The sequence below is a fragment of the Triticum dicoccoides genome, chromosome 6B (assembly GCF_002162155.2).
Source record: "Triticum dicoccoides isolate Atlit2015 ecotype Zavitan chromosome 6B, WEW_v2.0, whole genome shotgun sequence".
In the NCBI taxonomy this organism is placed as follows: Eukaryota; Viridiplantae; Streptophyta; class Magnoliopsida; order Poales; family Poaceae; genus Triticum; species Triticum dicoccoides.
In genome coordinates this window covers 170,537,484-170,545,155 of record NC_041391.1, presented here as the reverse complement: position 1 = coordinate 170,545,155, position 7,672 = coordinate 170,537,484, and positions in this window count along the sequence as shown.

Here is a 7,672-nt window from a genome sequence, read left to right as displayed (position 1 = left end):
CGCCGAGACGACAGGGCGGCGGGGCGGGGGGCCGGTGGGGCGGCGGGGCGGTGGGGCGACCGGGTGGCGGCGAGTGCTGGGGGCGGCGGCGCGCGTGTGGGAGCAGGAGAGAAACAGAGAGAGAGGGCGGGGTGGGGCGCGCCGTTAGATATGTTGAATGTTTGCCGTCCGCCCTCTTTGCCGTCTGCTTTTTTGCTCTTTGCCGTCTGCTAGCAGATGGCAAAGAGGGGGGCCATTAAGTATTTTTTAAACAACTCCTCAGTGGGGCCCCCTCCCTCTTCGCCGTCCGCTGGCCGACGGGAAAGAGTCTTTGCCGTCAGCTAGCGGACGGCAAAGGACAGGCTGATGGCAAAGACTTTCTTTGCCATCAGCCAGTTCTTTGCCGTCTGCTTCTGGGTAGGTGATGGCAAAGAGCTTATTTGCCGTCCGCTAGCGGACGGCAAAGTGCTGGCAGATGGCAAAGTAGCTGATTCTAGTAGTGTATGAAGAACTTGAAAGACGCTAAAACCAAGATTTTACCCTCAACTACGAGGGGAGGTAAGGAACCGCCATCTAGCTCTGCACTAGATTGTCCTTCCGTTATTAGTAGGCTTGCGACACCTAAACCTGCTACTGCTATGAATTCTGATATGTCGCATGTTATTGATGATGCCACTTCTGCTATGCATGATGAAACTACTTATGTGCATGATACTACTTTGCCATTAGGTGAATTTCTTGATGAACAACTTCCTAGAGTTAGGGGGAATGGAAATATTGAAGATGCTATTATTGATGATAGTGATGATGAAGGTTCTCCCAATGATTATGTATTGCCTGTTGTTCCTAAGGATTATGTTATGAATGAAGAAGCTGCTAGGGAAATCTTTGCTTGCAATGATAGATATGATCTTAAGAAATTATTAGCTAAATGGAAGCATCAGTCTCTTAATGCTAGAATGAAACCCGACCCTACTTTTGCTACTTCACCTATCTGTGTTACTGATAAGGATTATGAATTCTCTATTGATCCTGAAATTATTACTTTAGTTGAATCTGATCCTTTTTATGGCCTTGAATCTGAAACTGTTGTGGCACATCTTACCAAGTTGAATGATATAGCTATCCTGTTTACTAATGATGATAAGTCTCGCTATTTTTATATCCTTAAGATATTTTCGTTCTCATTAAAGGGTGATGCTAAGACTTGGTATAATTCTCTTGCTCCTGGTTGTGTGCGTAGTCCCCAAGATATGATTTATTACTTCTCTGCTAAATATTTCCCTGCTCATAAGAAACAAATTGCCTTGCGGGAAATATATAATTTTGTGCAAATCAAAGAAGAGAGTCTCCCACAAGCTTGGGGGAGGCTTCTCCGGTTACTTAATGCTTTGCCTGATCATCCTCTTAAGAAAAATGAAATACTTGATATCTTTTATAATGGACTAACCGATGCTTCCAAGGACTACTTGGATAGTTGTGTTGGTTGTGTTTTCAGGGAAAGAACAATCGACGAAGCTGAAATATTATTGAATAATATGTTGACCAATGAAAATAATTGGACTCTTCCTGAGCCAATTCCTGAAGCAATTCCTGAACCAATTGAGCCAATTCCTGAGCCTATTCCTAAACCCACTCCGAAGAAGAGAGGTGTTTTATTTCTCAGTCCTAAAGATATGCAAGAGGCAAAGAAATCAATGAAAGAAAAAGGTATTAAAGCTGAAGATGTTAAGAATTTACCTCCTATTGAAGAAATACATGGTCTTAATATACCACCTGTTGAAGAACCATATTGTCTTGATAACCCGACACAGGTACTAAAGGTAAATTCTCTCTATTGATATGATAAAGTTGAAATCCCCTCTACTAAATTTCATAGCCCATGCTTAGATGAATTTGATGACTTTATGGCTAGACAAGAAAGTTTTAATGCTTATGTTGGTAGAGAGTTAAAGAATAATGCTTTCGAGATAGGACGTGTAAGTGATAATCTGGCTGGAGTTAAAGATGAACTTCACCTCGTTAGCAAATATGCTTCTATGGTTGCTACTCAAGCTGAGCAAGTACTTAAAGCTCAAAATGATTTGCTTGAGGAATTAAATAATAAAAATGACTTTGCTGTTAGAGTGGCTACTAGAACTGGTAGAATGACTCAGGAACCTTTGTATCCTGAAGGCCACCCTAAGAGAATCGAGCAAGATTCTCAGAGAAATAATTTAGAGGCACCTAGTTCTTATAAAAAGAAGAAAAAGAAAAACGATAGGACTTTGCATGCTTCTAGTGAACCTACTGTAGACACACCTGAGAATCCCAATGATATTTCTATTTCTGATGCTGAAACTCAATCAGGTGATGAACATGAACCTAGTGATAATGTTAATGATAATGTTCATGTTGATGCTCAACCTAGCAAAAACAATGTTGTAGAGATTGAACCTGCTGTTGATCTTGATAACCCACAATCAAAGAATCAACATTATGATAAGAGAGATTTTGTTGCTAGGAAGCATGGTAAAGAAAGAGAACCATGGGTTCACAAACCCATGCCCTTTCCTCCTAAACCATCCAAGTCAAAGGATGATGAGGATTTTGAGCGCTTTGCTGAAATGATTAGACCTATTTTCTTACATATGCATTTAACTGATATGCTGAAAGTAAATCCTTATGCTAAGTATATGAAGGATATCATTACAAACAAAAGAAAGATACCAGAAGCTGAAATTTCCACCATGCTTGCTAATTACACTTTTAAGGGTAGAATACCAAAGAAACTTGGAGATTCAGGGGTACCAACTATGTTGGGGAATGTAGCAGAAATTCAAAATTTTCCTACGTGACACCAAGATCTATCTATGTAGAAACCAGCAACGAGGGGAAGGAGAGTGCATCTACATACCCTTGTAGATCGCTAAGCGGAAGCGTTCAAGAGAACGGGGTTGAAGGAGTCGTACTCGTCGTGATCCAAATCACCAGAGATCCTAGTGCCAAACGGACGGCACCTCCGCGTTCAACACACGTACAGCCCGGTGACGTCTGCCATGCCTTGATCCAGCAAGGAGAGAGGGAGAGGTTGAGGAAGACTCCATCTAGCAGCAGCACAACGGCGTGGTGGTGATGGATGTAACGCCCCGGATACAACTTTCCATATTCGTAACTCCAACTCTTGCCTTTTTCCGGAGCTGCGATATGATATTTCCTTCGTGGTTGGGTTTTTGTCTGTTGTTTTGCATTTTGTTCTTGTTATGCATCTCGTCTCATGTCATCATTCGCATTGCATCGACATCATTTTCATAAAACTTGCATCCGCTCATAGTTGTCGTGTCCCCCTTGCTTTTGTTGGCCGTTCTGAGACCAACCGGGTTTTCCATTCCCCTCTTGTCAAACCAACTAACCTCTCTTAGACCCCCTCGTGTGCGCGTCCGAAACTTGCCCGAACTCGAACGGGTCTGTCGTTACCGATGGATCCGGATCATCCCCTAACGTCTATAAAACATCTCCATTTTCTTATTTGGACTCCTTAGCATATTTATTCTTGTCCGTCGGATTTCGATCCGATGATCCGAACTCCTCTTTTCCTTATATATATTTAGTCCACCCTAGTCATTTTTGGCAAACCCTAGAACCTAGGCCTCCTGTCCCATCCACCCTCGCACCGCCGCCACTCCTCTCCCTCGGGATCCTCCCAGATCCATCCCCATCGCCAGCAGCCTCCGACCCTCTCCCTCGATTCCCGCAGCGCAGCCGCCCGAATCCTGCAGCGCCCCTCCTTCTCCTGCACGAGCGCCTTGAGCCTCACCTCGCCGGGGCACCGAATCAGGACCGTGCTCCACCTCCCCCTCCCTTCCCTTCCTCTTCTTCCCTGAAGCTCTCTCTGACCACCCCCTTCGTCGTGTTTCTCTCTCAGGGAACCATGGCGCCGCTGCAAGTCCCCTGCCTCCAATGCCGCCGCACCTTGGAGCAGCCATGGTGGCGCCGTCCTCCTCCGACCCCGTGCAAACCTGAAGCCCTCGCGCCCGCTCCTCCCGTCTGCCCGAGCGCCGCTGCCTCGCGACCCCGCATCCCTCGCTGCCAGCCTCTGCTTCCCCTCCTTCGAGTAGTGGCTCGGGATCGAGCGCTGCCGGCGTGTCCGCCTCGTTGGCCAGCCCGCGCCTCGTCGGAACCGCGCCAAGCTACCATCCCCTGCTTCGCCGTCAAGTCCCCGCGCCAAGTCCGTCTTCAAGCCAAGCCGCTCTGGAGCTTCTTCATTGTCCTGCAAGTACCAGCTCCTCGCGACGCCCGACCTCTGCATCGCGCGCGTTGACCCCGGTCCTAGCTTCGATCTGGAGGTAGCAGCCAACCGCATCGCCAGCCGTCGATCCCCTGCTTCGAACAAGAACGACGACCGCCGCCCGCGTTGACCCGCGCCTGGGCTGCCTCCCCTTCGCCTGCTGGCCAAGGCCCAGCTGCGCCAGATCCAGCCTGCCTGGCCTCCTCCCCACCGAGCCGGCCCAAGTGCCGTGGTGAGCAGCCCCCCTCTATTGGCCCAGCATGTGTAGTTTCGGCCCAATGTAGTTTTTTCCCTGTCTGCGATTTTAGTATTTTTTTTCCAGAGAGTGCAGTTTTGCAGATTGGACCCTAAACTTCATGCATTAATAACTTCATAACCATGCATCGGATTAAAATGTTTTATATATGTAAGATGCTTAGAATTTTGTCTAGTTTCATAATATGCCACTTTCATCCATATTTAAAATGTTTAAAATGCTGTTTGTTTAAATTTGCTCAAAAGCCATGTTAAAATGATTTATTTCATAACTAAATAACCATAACTCGGAATTAAATGTTCTTTATATGTAAATGGGGTGGAAAAATGCCTAGTTTAACATGGCGCACTTTATTTTCCTGTTAAACAACCTTAAAATATGGTTTAGGGCAGAACAGTACCAAATTCATAATTTGCATATGCGGATTTTCCGGAATTGTTGTTTGTTATTCCGGCCTCATTTAAACTTGTCTAGATAGGTAGTTTTTCATATGCTTCACCCCTTGCCATGTTTAATAACATTTAATATTGTTGGGTACAAAACCAAGAGAGAACTAAATAATTGATGTGGTGTTTCGTCAATATGCAACTCGTTGCATATTGATCTCCACTTAACTTGTAGTATTGTTTGTTGCACTTGCCATGCCATGCCTCATTAAACCGGACATGCATCATACTTGTTTGTGCATCATGACATGTTTATGCTTGCATGTTTACCATGTTGTTTGCTTCTTTCCGGTTTGCTTCTCTCATTAGCTTCGGTTTCGTTCCGGAGTTGTGAGGGTTCGTTCGACCACGTCTGCTTGTCTTCTTCATGGACTTGTTCTTCTCCCTAGCGGGATTTCAGGCAAGATGACCGCTACCCTGGATCTCACTACTATCATTGCTATGCTAGTTGCTTCGTTCTGTCACTATGCTGTGCTTCCTATCACTTGTTCCTCAAGCCTCCCAAATTGCCATGTCAGCCTCTAACCTTTTCACCCTTCCTAGCAAACCGTTACTTGGCTATGTTACCGCTTTGCTCAGCCCCTCTTATAGCGTTGTTAGTTGCATGTGAAGTTGAAGATTGCTCCATGATGGACAAGATTATGTTGGGATATCACAATATCTCTTATTTAATTAATGCATCTATATACTTGGTAAAGGGTGGAAGACTCGGCCTTATGCCTGGTGTTTTGTTCCACTCTTGCCGCCCTAGTTTCCGTCATACCGGTGTTATGTTCCCAGATTTTGCGTTCCTTACGCGGTTGGGTGATTTATGGGACCCCCTTGACAGTTCGCTTTGAATAAAACTCCTCCAGCAAGGCCCAACCTTGGTTTTACCATTTGCCTCACCTAGCCCTTTTTCCCTTGGGTTTCCGGAGCCCGAGGGTCATCTTTATTTTAGCCCCCCCGGGCCAGTGCTCCTTCGAGTGTTGGTCCGAACCGAGCTGCCCATGGGGCCACCTCGGGGAAACTTGAGGGTTGGTTTTACTCGTAGCTAGTCTCATCCGGTGTTGCCCTGAGAAGGAGATATGTGCAGCTCCTATCGGGATTTGTCGGCACATCGGGCGGCTTTGCTGGTCTTGTTTTACCATTGTCGAAATGTCTTGTAAACCGGGATTCCGAGTCTGATCGGGTCTTCCTGGGAGAAGGAATATCCTTCGTTGATCGCGAAAGCTTATCATGAGCTAAGTTGGGACACCCCTACAGGGTATAAACTTTCGAAAGCCGTGCCTGTAGTTATGTGGCAGATGGGAATTTGTTAATGTCCAGTTGTAGATAACTTGACAGCAGATCCGAATTAAAATGCATCAACCGCGTGAGTAGCCGTGATGGTCTCTTTTCGGCGGAGTCCGGGAAGTGAACACGGTTTCTGGGTTATGTTTGACGTAAGTAGGAGTTCAGGATCACCTCTTGATCATTACTAGTTGACGACCGTTCCTTTGCTTCTCTTCTCGCTCTTTTTTGCGTATGTTAGCCACCATATATTCTTAGTCGCTGCTGCAACCTCACCACTTTACCCCTTCCTTTCCCATTTAGCTTTGCTAGTCTTGATACCCATGGTAATGGGATTGCTGAGTCCTCGTGGCTCACAGATTACTACAACAATAGTTGCAGGTACAGGTTTCGCGATGATCATGACGCGAGAGCGATGTTTGCTTGTTTTGGGGTTCTTCTTCTGCTTCTTATTTGATCAGGGGATAGGTTCCAGGTCGGCAGCCTGGGCTAGCAGGGTGGATGTCGTTTGAGCTTCTGTTTGTGTTTCATCCGTAGTCGGATGTTGCTCTTATGTATGATGTATTGTTGTATTCGTGTGGCATTGTATGCATTTTGTATGTATCCCCATCTATTATGTAATGTTGATGTAATGATATCCACCTTGCAAAAGCGTGTCAATATGCGGTTCTATCCTTGGTGGGACCTTCGAGTCTTTTTAGGATAGTATCTCATATTGGGCGTGACAAGTTGGTATCAGAGCCTCGACCGACCATAGGAGCCCCCTTGATTGTTGTTCGTTGTTGAGTCTAGAAGAAAACTATTTTGAGTCTTAGGATTATATATATCGGAGAGTAGGATTCTTTTTATTCCTCAGCCCGCTTCGTCGCTCTGGTGAGGACTCTCGACATAGATGTTTTGACTTTCCTCTCCTAAAATTTCACTATTTTTTTAGGATCACGCGGGTATCTTGGAATCGTTCCGATAGTCTTGTGACTAGAACATTGTTCTTGGTGCCTCCTGACATTTAGGGGTTGTGGCAGTGTCCCGGGGAGTTGAGCTCCGAGATGTTGTCGTCACAATTTTATCGTTGCAGTTCTGGAATACCTGAGTTTTTCCGACATCGAAAATCTCTTTTATGCAGTTGTTGGTGAGATAACCTCGCCGCCGCCCAGTACTGGGGAGTTCGGGAGTATTGCCATGGCTTGTATAACGGATGCTTTTCGAAGGTTGAGGTACACGATTTCCGGAGTTTTCTTGGTTATGTGTTGACGGATGGATACAGCTGGATGTAGGTATTGTTAGTTTGGGTGAGATATATTGCTTCCCCTGTATCCCCAACACCAGATTGCATAACCAGAAAGTTTCGGGAGTTTATAGGTGGGAATTCAAGTAGCTCCTAGAATATCTTTCCGACAGATGCAGGATATGGGATTGGGTAAATCTCTATCATATGTATTTGTTCCGGCTTAT